The sequence below is a fragment of the Hevea brasiliensis genome, chromosome 8 (genome assembly GCF_030052815.1).
Source record: "Hevea brasiliensis isolate MT/VB/25A 57/8 chromosome 8, ASM3005281v1, whole genome shotgun sequence".
Classification (NCBI taxonomy): domain Eukaryota; kingdom Viridiplantae; phylum Streptophyta; class Magnoliopsida; order Malpighiales; family Euphorbiaceae; genus Hevea; species Hevea brasiliensis.
The window spans coordinates 77,912,008-77,927,025 of NC_079500.1; the positions used below are offsets into that span (position 1 = coordinate 77,912,008).

At 37.4% G+C, this 15,018-nt stretch overlaps 1 non-coding gene across 1 annotated transcript; it reads left to right on the forward strand.

Annotated features, from left to right (window-relative positions):
- The first annotated feature begins 558 nt into the window (after positions 1-558).
- LOC131182635 (small nucleolar RNA R71) lies at positions 559-665 on the forward strand. Its single transcript, XR_009150897.1, has one exon. It is a non-coding gene; the product is annotated as a small nucleolar RNA R71 (small nucleolar RNA).
- Positions 666-15,018: the final 14,353 nt, after the last annotated feature.

Below are 15,018 nucleotides of genomic sequence, written 5' to 3' on the forward strand. Positions count from 1 at the left end.
AGTGACATACCTTGATTTGAGGGAGGAGGAGGTGGAGGTGGTTGTTGTTGATTCACTTGTGGTCTTTGCTATTGGTATCGGTTTTGCACCAGTTGATTCCCATAACTCAAATTGGGATGATCTCGCCATCCTAGATTATAAGTATTTGAATAGGGATCATACCTACGTTCTGGCTATCCATAATGTTCTACTGCATTAGCATGTTGCATTGATTCATCCTCTTGTAACGCAAGATACATATCAGAAGCATGACCCAAACCCGAACAAATTCCACATACCTTAACAGTTTGCATGTTTCCTACAGCCAACTGCCTCACTAAAGAAGTTAAATCATAAATCTGTTTCTCAAGGTTAGATGTACTTATCTCATTAACCTTCATAGGTGTGTAATCCATTCTCATTCCAAACTGTTGAGAATTTGCTGCCATGTTAGCAATTAGCCTCCTTGCTTCATCTGGTGTCTTGTCAACCAAAGCTCCTCCACTAGCAGCATCTATCATACTGCAGTCCATTGGTAGAAGTGCTTCATAGAAATATTGAATTAACAGCTGCTCACTTATTTGATGATGGGGACAGCTTGCGCACAGTTTCTTAAATCATTCCCAATACTCATACAAGCTCTCTCTATTGTACTGCCGAATGCCACAAATTTCTTTTCTTATGTTGGCAGCACAGGAAGCAGGAAAATACTTCTCCAAAAATATTTGCTTCATCCCATTCCATGAGTTGACAGATCCGGAAGGAAGGTAATACAACCAATCCTTAGCTGTGCCCTCCAATGAGAAAGGGAAAGCCTGAAGCTTGATTTGATCCTCTGAAACTCCTTGAGGTTTCATGCTGAAACACACAACATGAAATTCTTTTAAATGCTTATGCAGATCCTCACCTGCAAGACCATGAAACTTAGGCAACAAATGGATTAGTCTAGATTTCAACTCAAAAGCAACATTTAAAGCAGGGTATTGAATACATAAAGGCAGTTGGTTTAAATGAGGAGCAACCAACTCTTTCAAAGTGCTAGCAGCCATGGTTTCATTTTCAGAATTTGACTCTGAATCCAAATCAGAATCCGAACTTAACTCCCTTGGAGATTGGACTCCTTCAGATGTACTCAAAATCAGCCTACCTTGCTTAGCCAATTTTCTCAATTGTTTAACTGTTTTTTCTACTTCTGGATCAAAGATCAACTCACCAGATTGAGAAGTTCTTGTCATAAACAAAGAGAAATCAAAGTAAGAACAGAAAAATGCCTCAAAACCCTAGAAAACAATGGAATTTGGCCTTAAGAGGGTGGGGCCAAGGAATCCTATGGATTGATTAGTCTTGATCAGAGCGTCGTTTCCTTCAAAATAGGTATGGGCCTCCCTCCAAATTCAACCAAAATCCTTAATGAACAGTAACAATAAACAGTGACATCGTAATTATTATTAATTTTTTTTTTCAAAAACTTGAAAATAGTAACAACTCATAAATAAAATTAATAATAGAATATCTAACACCAAAAACACGAAATCAAATAAACTTCAATCCCCGGCAACGACACCAAAATTCTTGATGGGTGTCAAATCCACTAGAAATTAAATTAACTGAAATTACCAACTATAAAATATTTTCAGTAGTAAATGGTAAATCCAGGTCGAGCCCTAGAGACTGAATTATTGGATTTTCATGCACTTGTGTAATAGGAAACGGAAGAGGCAAAGATTTGGGGGTTTTGTAACACAAAATCAGAAATTCAATAACTAAATATTAAAATCTCACTCTAAACAAACTTCAGTCCAAGGTAATTCTCATTCCTATGCATTGATTTGATCATAGACAAAAGAAATACAATTATCTCTTATTGAATACTTAACGTAGATTTACCAAACAGTGAAGTAAACCCCTGACTTCCTTACACTCATCAATTCGAGCCCAGCACTCTTATTGACTCTAATTATTAACTGAGTTGGTATTAAGCAATCCTCATCAAATTAATAACTGCTTTAAGAAAAGAAAGTGGTTAAGCTGAACAAGAATTTATGAAGCATAAATTATTTAATCCACTCTATTGTTTCCTTAGGTTATTATCGAAAACTGGGATCATAATCAATAAAACCTAATTGCTACTTATGTTCAATCTTACACAACAATTACGGATTATGAAGATGAACTAGCAATTGATCTCATCAAACAATCAACTAATAGGCCTTTTTAGCAAATCATTCAATAGATCAAAGACAAATAAATCATAAAAAAAAGATATTCAAAAAGACATAAATTAAATTAAGAACCTGGTCTCACAAATCAAGCAAAAGAACTTCAATTCCTTGAATTGAATTAAAAACTTAGCCACACATGACTTACAGAAAAATAAAAAAGAATTATAAAAGATGAATGGAGAGGTTGCTGAATGATTTTGGAGGCATCTCCGAATCAACTGCTATCTCTTCTATTTATAATAAATGGTCTAGGGTTAGGTTTTTAGAGTCTCTGTCAAAAACTGCAACTGGAGCAAAATTAGGAATCTGACTGTCGATGGATACACGGCCCGTGTACTTTGTCTCTTCCTCGGTTCTCTAGATTTTTTCTGGCAGAAAGTTACACGGGTCTCTGGTTATGATTACACGACCCGTGTACTTTGTATCAACAATGCTTCTCAATCCTTTGACCTTTCCAAGCTTCCTTCCACACTATATTGCTTCGGAACTTCACCAAAACCCTAAAAAATACAGCAAGAGTCAAATTTCTCCATTTAACACAATTATTTGAACAACTCTCTAAACATATGCCTAATAGATAACTATACTTTAATCAACTGAATTAGACATAAAAATCCATTAAAAACACTAAATGTGATGGGAGTAAAATTAATAAATTATACACTTATCAAATTCCCCCACACTTATTCCATGCTTGTCCTCAAGCATGACTTAAATTCTCAATCAACTCCACTTAGAAGTTCCTTAACTTCACCCTATCACAACATTCTCCAACAAAAGATTAAAAATTTGAAAGAAGAGGCAAGTAAGGTAATAACCATCACAACAAATTCCATCAACACCATACCAATATATCAATAATTTTTCAACACAAAACAAAAGGCTTGAAATCAATTAAGCTTACACAATTAAAGTTCCATAAAATTTTAAGTCAATGCATACCAAAAGACAAGGCTAATTTATCGAGGCACAATAATTATAGCTCTTTGCAAATCTTAGGGGAGGTAGAAATGCCCCTTTTTTTATATGAAATTGGCACTTCTCTCTTGTCATAGTTATTTTTAACCGTCACCTTCAGAAAAGTAGCTTGCTCATATTGTAGCTAGCTTTTGGCCTGAGAATCGACATGGGGTTCATGAAGACCCCTGGTTAGTTTGCTTAACTAAAATAGCGGAGCAATTTTTAAGTTCAACATTTTATTTCCCCCAATTTATGCATCTACATATTATAATGTGCCCTGATAGATTAAACAAGATTCTGAAATATGCATGACACTAGTTTAAAGCATACATAAATAATTATTTCATCATTAAATCAAGCCTAAATGATTTATGCAGGAAAAAAAATTTCCCTATGGTATGAAGAAGAGGGAAAATCCATCATTAAAGTTACTATTACCTTGCCTAAAATTTCAAAAATTCAATCTAAAATAGAAAACTCATTTCAAGGACAAAGCACTTCTCTTCTGGAGTTAATAAAGAATCATGAATCAAGCTTATGAGAATAAATTTTTATTTTTTTTAATTTTTATTTATTTATTTTTTTTTATTTCAACAAATTTCTCTCCCCCCCCCCCCCCAACAGTTAAAACTTACATTGTCCCCAATGTAAAGCTAAAATGCAAAAGAAAAAAAATGCTAGAAAATAAAATAAGATAAGGGAAAGAAAACAAATCTGATTGTGGCTAACAAGCCACCCATGGGTTGCCTCCCAAGAAGTGCTTTTGTTTACTGTCGTTAGCTCGACATAGCAAATCTCCTTAATCCTCATAAATTGGGTTACTCAATTTGAGCTCCTCCACTGTAGGCTCCTGAAACCCTTCATAAAATGGCTTGAGTTTATGACCGTTGATCTTGAACACCTTATTAGTTCCTAAACTTTGAATTTCAACTGCACCGTAAGGAAACACGTTAGTAACAACAAAGGGTCCAATCCAATGAGAACGCAACTTACCAGGCATCAACTTTAGTATGGAATTATACAATAAAACTTTTTGCCCAACCACAAACTGTTTCCTTAGAATTAGTTTGTCATGGAATGTCTTGGTCTTTTATTTATAGATCTTAGAGTTCTCATAAGCTTCAAGTTGAATTTCCTCTAATTCCTGCAATTGCAATTTTCTTTCCACACCAGCAGTATCCAAATCCAAATTACATTGTCTAATAGCCCAATAAGCCTTATGTTCTAACTCCACAGGAAGGTGACACAACTTACCAAATACCAATCTGAAGGGGGACATACCTATGGGTGTCTTATAAGCAGTCCTGTAAGCCCACAAAGTATCATCAAGTCTAAGGCTCCAATCTTTTCTATTTGGCTTCACTGTTTTTTCCAAAATAGACTTGATCTCTCTATTAGAAACCTCTGCTTGTCCACTTGTTTGAGGATGATAAGCTGTAGATACTCTATGGAAAACACCATATCTCCTCAACAAGGCCTCAACAATTCCATTATAAAAATGTGTGCCCCGGTCATTGATTATAGCTCTAGGAACTCCAAACCTTGCAATTTAAATAACTGCTCATCAGGAAAAAATTCCTGCAAAGGAAGTGGATCTTCTTGTGTCACTAACTTGCTCAAATGATCTGCTACCAGGTTCTCAGCTCCTTTCTTATCCTTGATTTGAAGATCAAATTCTTGCAACAAAAGGATCCATCTAATCAACCTTGGTTTTGCTTCCTTCTTTGCCAAGAGATACTTCAACGTTGAATGATTAGAGAAGATAATTATTTTAGAACCAAGCAAATATGATCGAAATTTGTCTGAAGCAAAAACTATGGCCAAAAATTCTTTTTCGGTCATAGAATAATTGCGCTGAGCGAAATTAAGTGTTCTAGATGCATAATAAATCACATGAAAGAGCTTCCCAACACGCTGCCCCAAAACTGCTACCACTGCATAATTACTCGTGTCACACATAATTTCAAATGGTATAGTCCAATCAGGAGCTTGGATAATAGGCGGTGATGTCAATGCAGATTTTAATTTGTCAAAAGCCTCTTTGCACTTTTCACTAGACTCAAAAGGAACATCTTTTTGTAAGAGTCTAGACAAAGGCAATGCTATCTTAGAGAAATCCTTAATGAACCTATGATAAAAACCTACATGACCAAGAAATGAGTGTACTTCCCTCACAGTTGTGGGGTAGGGTAAGTTCACTATTAAATCAATTTTAGATTTATCCACCTCAATACCCCTATTAGAGACAACATGACCCAAAACAATCCCCTGTTCCACCATAAAATGACATTTCTCATAGTTCAAAACAAGATTTTTCTTAATGCATCTCTCAAGAACATAATTTAAATGATGTAAACATGCCTCAAATGAATCACCATACACAGTAAAATCATCCATGAATACCTCAATACAAGTATCAATGTAATCTGAAAATATACTCATCATACATCTCTGAAATGTAGCAGGTGCATTACAAAGCCAGAAGGGCATCCTTCTAAAAGCAAAAGTTCTAAAAGGGCAAGTGAAGGTAGTATTCTCTTGATCCTCCGGTGCAATCACAATTTGATTATATCCAAAAAAGCCATCAAGAAAGCAAAAATAAGACTTACCTGCTAACCACTCAAGCATCTGATCAATGAATGGTAGTGGGAAGTGGTCCTTCCTTGTTGTTGAATTCAGCTTGCGGTAGTCTATGCACATTCGCCATCCACTCTGAATCCTTGTTGGAATAAGTTCATTATCTTGATTTGCTACTACAGTGACTCCTGATTTTTTTGGCACTACTTGGACTGGACTTACCCATTTGCTGTCTGAAATTGAGTAAATAACTCCTGCATCCAGTAGCTTTAAAATCTCCTTCTTCACAACCTCCATCATCTGTGGGTTTAATCTCCTTTGAGCTTTTCTACTTGGTTTAGCCTCATCTTCCAGTAAAATCCTATGCATGCACATTGATGGACTTATACCTTTGATGTCAACTATTGTCCATCTAATTACTTCCTTATGTACTCTCAAAACCCTAATCAATCTGTCTTCTTGAATCTTTGTTAAATTACTTGAGATGATAACTGGAAAAATATTTAAACTAAAGTGAGGAACCATAATTAACTCAAATATTAATAAGAAAAATTTAGGAAAAATTTTAGAAATAAAATACAACCAAGTTAAATGAGCCGGTGCCCTAGCAATGGGTAACCTAGTGAGAAGTTGCGGTTCTCGCAACTAGGAGCCTTAGACCCAGGGAAAAATTCATAAAATAATTTTTGAGACTCCATAGAAGGGTCATTGAGGTTCCTATGGCATTAGAATGCCAAGAAAATATTTAGAAAAATTTTTCAATCGGTACAGACAATTTTGACCCGTTAAGCCAAACGGAGGGTATTTTGGTCATTTCGTCTTCAGAGATGATTTTTGACCAACTTATCCAATTAAGTACATGAATTATATGACATAAAATATGAATTAATATTGATGAAAAATTAATTTGAAGTTAGTAGAAATGAAAGAAAAAAAAAAGAGAATAAAATGCCTAATTATGACATCATAATGATGTCATTTAAAACCTCACACCAATCACCATTTAACAAGCCTTCTTAAAACAATTAAAAGAGAGAAAATGGACGAAAAAAATTCTGGTTTTTATCCTTCTTCTTCAGCCAGCCAATAGTCTCTCCCTCTTCCTCCATAACTCTTATTTTCTTATACCTTCAATCCTTTGATTTCTCACCCCAAAATCTATAAAATCATTCACTAAAATTTGTCACCTAACCTTGCTAGAGTGTTTGGCAGCCAAGAAAACAAAAGAAAGTGAAGAATTAACAAGAGAAAATTCTACCCTACTAAGGTTAGTGCCATCTTTCTCTTTCTTTCTTTGGATATCCATGTTAAGACACTAAGTTAGGCTAGGAATTTGTGGGAATTGAAGAGAATTATGCATGCTAGGGTATATGGTAAATTTCGGCAACCTATGGGGGGTGGTGACTTTTATTGTTTTGATGGGTTTAGAGTGGATTAGAGATGGTGTTTGAAGTATATATATATATTGATAATGAATTAGTATGTTTAATTAATGTAGTTATGTGAATTGGAATGGGAAATTAGGGTTTTGGAGAGAAATTTGGGCTTTGCTTATGTAATGGTGAATAAACATTCTAATGGTCAATTAATGACTATTTGAGGTAAACTGACCATAACTTGGAGTGAATTGTAGCATTAAAAAACTGATTTGGTATGCTGCCTAGTGAGACCAGCAGGTTTGGATGTGAGTCCAGCCTATTTGGGCAGCCATAACTTGGGCTGTGTAGGTTCAATTGGTGTTTGGCCAATTGGACATGAAACTAGACACATAATGACACAACTTTGGTGGAGAAACCATGCCCATAAGACCAAACCAAGTGGACCCAAAACTTGCCCCAATCCGGGTGTCCTGCAACCTGTTTCTGCAGAATGACCAAATGAATAGTGATTGTTCATTTGGCCATAACTCATAACTCAGTGTAGAATGGCCCAATTGACCTGAAATTTTACCAGCAACAAGCTAAGATATAGACCAACAACTTTTATGAAGAAACCCACCCCAAATTATGATCAGAACCTATCCAACAAGGGAGTTGCAGTCACTATTCACTGCACTGTAGATATGGTCAGTCCAGAAAATTTCAATCCGGCCAGTTGTGGTTTTTGGAACATAACTTGAGCTAAAAAACTCCAAATGGAGTGATTCAAAAAAAGAAATTCAATTAGACAAAATAAGGAACAACTTTCATGTTTATCATTTTTCCAAATTCCCACTGCAACAGTAACTAATGGAACAGTAAAAATAAGGTATCAAAACTGAAAATTCTGCCCCATTAACTTTAAACTTAGAAATGGTATTGGCAACCAATACCAGCAAATTTTGAATGCAAAATGTGGTATGTTGGGATTATTAAAACCAATGTACCTATTTTCTATGCAAAAGTCAACATTTTGGTTGACTAATGAAGTGAATAGTAACACCAAATCTTGAAATTCAAAAATTATAAAATTCAAAAGTGTAAAATGCCCTAGTATACCTAACAAGATTGGTTTGGATAGCTTGGCATGCCAATAGGGTTCAGTTAGCAGTACTGCACATGGCATTATGCCATTAAGTGATTTCATGGCTTTTAGCCATTCTGACATTGTGTTGAGACTTGGCCTTGTACCTAATGTTATTACAGCTTATTATTACATTGCCTGGAGATACATATGTGACCGATGGTGTGACAGCCCGAGGTACTTGATACCCAGTGCTAGTTTACCCGTTTATCCAGTCCAGTCGTCCAGTATAGGTTATTTGGGCAACCAAAAATGAAAGTGGATAAATTTAATGAAATAATGAATATAACCAATACAAAATAAGTATGACTACAAATACTCAACGGAAATTTATTTACAATGAGACATCAATACATTGACTGCATATTTATTTTCTGTTATTTCTTTTTATTTTATTATTGGCACCACTAAGCATTATTGCTTAGCGCGTTGCTTTTGCCATGCGTAGGTTTTGGAGATACTGACCGAGAGCCCAGTAGACCATAGACTGGGTGAGACCTCCTGCAGCTCTGCATAGTGTCCGTGTCATCTCACCATCTTCAGTGCATTGGTAGGACACTAGGTTTCATTTTGGTATTTTGCAACTAACTTTTATTTTCTCTTGTGTAATTGAGTCTTATGTAATGTATTTTGATGTTAATGTAAATAGTGGAAATTGTGGTTATGAATGGAAAAATTGAGTATTTATTTATTGCTTATATATGAATATCATATGAAATGAATGATTGAGAAATGAAATGTTGTTGAAAAATATTGAGATTTTGATATTGGAGTTTGAGAATGATTGGATATGATTATTGGAAGTGTTTTTCACAGGTTCCGAAGAACTGTTTTCTCCATTTTTAGCCGGTACTCTGTCGGATTTTCTATAAAATTTTTGAAATCGCAAATAAATTATAATTTCAATAAATGACTTAAATGAATTATATTTCACAAGTTATATTCAAAACTATGATAAAAATTAATTAAGGTAGAATAAAAATGATAAAGATAAAATAGAGTGTTCCGGTACACCGTGTGACATATCTTACTCGGATATACTGTAGACGGGTAAGGGTGTCACAATTAGTGGTATCAGAGCACGGTTTAGGCGTTTCTGGAACTAAATTGAGTCCATACCATGCATTACATTTGTAAGAGTCGAGGTGACACTAATGCAGATCTGTTTGTCTTTGTTATTTTGATTAGGATATGGACCCCACATCTCAGAGGGCAGTTGAGGAGGAAGTGAAGAGTCATGCTCCACCTGCAGCAGCTGAGACTGGGGGTAAGGGAGAACCTACTCCGCCAGCTCAAGCAGAGCCTGCTCAACCTCCACAGGCCATGTTCCAGCAAATGGCCGAATTTTTCAGACAAATGGCTGGGATAATGCCAGCACCACCACCACCACCAGCTCCACAGCAGAAATCACACCTGGAAAGACTAAGAAAATTTGGAGCAGTGGACTTCTTTGGCAAGAGAGAAGATGATTCTGTTGTAGCCGAAAATTGGTTAAACAGAACAGGCAGAGTTTTAAAATAACTCCACTGCACTCCAGAATAAAATCTAGAAGCTGCTGTATCTCTGTTGCAAGATGATGCATATGAATGGTGGGATACAGTGTCCAGTGAAGTACAACCAGAAGTAATAACTTGGGACTTCTTCCTCTCTGAATTCAAGAAGAAATATGTGGGTAGTGTATACCTGGAAGAGAGAAGAAGAGACTTCATTAACCTGAGGCAGAGGCAGCTAACAGTGGCCGAGTATGAAAAGGAATTCGTCAGATTGAACCGCTATGGAAGGGAGATAGTCCCTAATGAGGCTAAAAGGTGTAAGAGATTTGAAGAGGGATTAAATGACAACATAAAGATCATGATCACTGCCTTGGGAATCACCGACTTCACCAAGTTAGTGGAAGTTGCGATAAAAGTTGAAAAAGTAAGAATAAGTGAGCAGACCATAAGAGAGAGATAGAAGAAGAGGGGCCCAGGTCAGTCTAGTTCATCTCCTGCATTTGGGAAGAAGTTCAAGGGTCCACCTGCACAGAGTTCAGGTCAACCACAAGGTCGAGTCGGTCTCGGGGCGAGCCACGGTTACCCCTAGGAGAGGTCGGTCCACACCATCGGTGGGCGGCTCTCCGAGGATGGGGTTGAGGACCAGCCCCAGCAACTTCTGCATGTCCACATTGTCTGAAATGGCATAAGGGGGAGTGTTGGAGAGTGACTGGTGCCTGCTTAAGGTGTGGGTCAACAGAGCATCAGTTGAGGAACTGTCCACACAGAACTACTACAGCTGCTCCAACACAAGCAGACAAACCTGCTCCTGCACCACAAAGGGGTAGGAAATCTGGCAAATCTGAGGCAGTGGGACCATCACAGAGGCCTGCATCTGAGCCAGCAGAGAGGCCTGAGAGCAGACCACCTGCCAGAGCCTATGCCATGAGAGCCCAGGAGGAGCAAGGTGCCCCGGACGTCATCAGGGGTACGTTCTCCCTCTACAATACATCTGTGCATGCATTAGTGGATCCAGGATCTACTCATTCATATATCTGCATCAGCCTACCCATAGAAAGGGGGATACTAGTAGGGGAGAGTGACCAAGACATTCTAGTCACTAATCCATTGGGCCACAATGTGATAGTGAATAAGGTGTATAAAGGTTGCCCGTTGAGGATTCAGGGGTATGAATTCTCGACAGACCTAATTGAGATGCACTTTCACGAGTTTGACGTGATTTTGGGAATGGACTGGTTGTCATGTCATCAGGAAATAGTTGATTGTAAACTAAAAAAGATTTCTTTGAAAACTCCTAAGGGTAATGAGATCACTGTTGTGGGTGAAAGGACAGATTTCTTGTCTAATGTTATCTCAGCCACAGTTGCAAAAAGAATGATGAGAAAAGGCTATGAAGCTTACCTAGCACACGTGGTTGATACTAGGCAAGTTAAGCCAAACCTGAATGATATACCCACAGTAAAAGACTTCCCAGATGTATTTCCTGAAGAGTTGCCTGGTTTACCACCAGAAAGGGAAGTCGAGTTTGCTATTGAGGTAATGCCAGGTACAGCACCCATTTCCATTGCTCCTTATAGGATGGCACCCACTGAATTGAGGGAGTTGAAAACTCAGTTGCAAGAGTTGCTTGATAAGGGGTTCATACACCCCAATGTGTCACCATGGGGAGCTCCAGTGCTGTTTGTAAAGAAGAAAGATGGGACTTTGAGGTTATGCATTGATTACCGGCAGTTGAATAAAGTGACAGTGAAGAATAAGTATTTGTTGCCTATAATTGATGATCTGTTTGATCAGTTGAAGGGAGCAGGAGTATTTTCTAAGATTGATCTCAGATCAGGGTATCATCAGTTGAGGGTGAGGGATGTAGATTTGCCAAAGACGGCATTCAAGACTCGGTATGGGCATTATGAGTTTCTGGTGATGCCCTTTAGCCTAACAAATGCACTCGCAGCATTCATGGACCTTATGAATCGTATCTTCCATCCATACCTAGATCGGTTCGTAGTGGTCTTTATTGATGACATTTTGGTGTATTCCAAGACCAGGGAAGAACATGATGAACATTTGAGGATTGTTCTGCAAACCCTGACAGAAAAGAAGCTGTATACTAAGTTGTCCAAGTGTGACTTCTGGTTGAATGAGATTGCATTCCTTAGACACATAGTGTCAGCTGATGGGATTAGAGTGGATCCCAAGAAAATAAAAGCAGTGATGGAATGGAAGCCTGCCAAGAATACAACTGAGGTCAGGAGTTTCTTAGGGCTAGCTGGGTATTACAGAAGATTTGTGAAGGGATTTTCCTTAATAGCTGCTCCAATGACCAAGTTGTTACACAAGAATGTCAGATTTGACTGGAATGACAAGTGTCAGACCAGTTTTGAGAAGTTGAAGGCTCTGGATCGAGGCACCGTGATAATACACCAAAGGTCAGGAAAAGACTTTGTGGTCTACAGTGATGCCTCTCATAATGGGTTAGGGTGTGTATTGATGCAAGAGGGGAAGGTGATCGCTTATGCTTCCATGCAGCTAAGGCCACATGAACAGAATTACCCTACCCATGATCTAGAGCTTGCAGCAATTATCTTCGCACTGAAGATATGGAGTGTAGCACCCTCCCGGTAGCAACTCCGTACATGCCACTGTTTTGGTGACCGGTGTCGGTCTGAACAGCTAGAACGTCCGGAAATATATTTAAACTAAAGTGAGGGACCATAATTAACTCAAATATTAATAAGAAAAATTTAGAAAAAATTTTAGAAATAAAATACAATCAAGTTAAATGAGTCGGTGCCCAAGCGATGGGTAACCCAGAGGGAAGTTGCGGTTCTCGCAACTAGGAGCCCTAGACCCGGGTAAAAATTCATAAAATAATTTTTGGGACTCCAGAGAAGGGTCATTGAGGTTCCTATGGCATTAGAATGCCAAGAAAATATTTAGAAAATTTTTTCAATCGGTACAGACAATTTTGACCCGTTAAGCCAAACGGAGGGCATTTTGGTCATTTCGCCTTCAGAGACGATTTTTGGCCGACTTGTCCAGTTGAGTAAATAATTATTATGACATAAAATGTGAATAAATATTGTTAAAAATTAAATTGAAAATAAGTAGAGAAGTAAAGAATAGAAAATGAGATAAAAGGCTCATTTATGACATATTATGATGTCATTTAAAAGTCCCTCCAATCATAATTAAACAACCATCTAATTAACTAATAAAAGAGACAAAAGAAGACCAAAAAAATACTGCTCTTCTTCTTCTTCTTCCTCAAGCCGTGACCTCACCTCCATAACCCTCCATGAAAATTTCCTTTAATTACTTCCATTTCCCATGAAATTCCACTACTAAATCCTAAGTCACCTTCACAAAAATTTATCCACACACTCTAAGGAAACTCTAGGCAGCCTAAAAAAAGGAAAGAAAGTGAAGTCAAGCTTGGGAAAATTCTGCCCTACAAGAGGTTAGTGCCTATTTACACTTATACCTCTTTTATTCCATGTTAAACACTTAATATAAGTAAGAATTTGTGAATCAAATGAATAAAATTTATGTGTATATACCCCATGGAATTCGGTAGCCCTAAGGAAGGAACAAGATGGAGTGTTTTTTATGGACTTGGAGTGAACTAGAAATAATGTTTAAAGTATATAAACATAAGGATAATGAATTAGTTAGTTAACTAAGGTAATTTGTGTAAACCTTGAATATGAGCTAGGGTTTGGGAGTGAAACTTGGACTTTGCTTATGAAATTTTTCAAGAACATTCTAATGGTCAAGTAGTGTCCATTTAAGGTAAGTTGACCATAATTTGGAGTGAACTATTGCATGGCAAACTGAAATGGGTATGCTGCCTAGTGAGTGCAGCAGGGTGGCTGTGATTCTAGCCCACTTAGACAGCCATAACTTTGGCTGTGTAGGTTCAATTGGTGTTTGGCCAATTGGACATGAAACTAGACATATAATGGCACAATTTTGCTAAAGAAACCATGCCCAAAAGACCAAATCAAGTAGACCAAAAATTGGCCCCAATCCGGATACCCTACAATTAAATTCTGCAGAATGACCAAATAAACAGTAACTGTTCATTTGGCCATAACTCACTGTAGAATGGTCCAATTGACCTGAAATGTTTGCAGCAACAAGATAAGATATAGACAAACAACTTTTATGAAGAAACCTACCCCAAATTATGACCAGAACCTATCCAACAAGGCAGTGGCAGTCACTGTTCACTGCACTGTAGATATGATCAATTCTGCAGTTTTGCAATCCGGCCAGCTGTGGTTTTTGGACCATATCTGGAGCTACAAAACTCCAAATGGAGTGATTCAAAAAAATAAATTCAACTAGACAAAATAAGGAACAACTTTCATGTTTACCATTTCCTCAAATTTCCACTATAACAGTCACTAATAGAACAGTAAAATTGGGGTACAAAAACTGAAAATTCTGCTCCCTTAGTTCTAAGCTTAAAAATGGTATTGGTGATTAATTCCAACAAGTTTTGAATGCAAAATGTGGTACATTGGGGGTGTTAAAACCAATGTACCTATTTTCTATCCAAAAGTCAACATTTTTGTTGACCAATGAGGTGAATAGTGACACCAAAACTTGAAATTCAAAAATTGAAGAATTCAAAAGTATCAAATGCCCTAGTATACCTAACAAGATTGGTTTGGATAGTTTGGCATGCCAATAGGGTTCGATTAAGCGATCGCACATGGCATTATGCCATTACGTGATTTTATGGCTTTTAGCCATTCTGACCTTGTGTTGATATTTGGCCTTGTGCCTATTGTTATCTGACTTATTAGGCATTACATTTGCCTGCCGGAGATGCATACGTGACCGATGGTGTGACGACCCGAGGTACTAGATACCCAGAGCCAGTATACCCGTTTATCCAGTCCAGTCATTTAATATAGGTTACTTGGGCAACCAAAAGAATGAAAGTGGACAAAGTTAATGAAATAAATGAATATAACAAAAACAAACAAATAAGACATATTCATTCAATACATATTTATTTTCTGATATTTCCTATTATTTTATTATTGCACCACTAAGCATTATTGCTTAGCGCGTTGCTTTTGCCACGCGTGAGTTCCGAGAATCGATCGAGAGCCCAGTAGACCGCAGACTGGGTGAGACCATCCTGCAGTTCTGCATAGTGTCCGTGTCACCTCACCATCCACAGTGCATTGGTAGGACACTAGGTTTCATTTTGGTATTTTGTAACTAACTTTTATTTTCTCATATGTAATTGAACTTATGTAATATATTTTGAT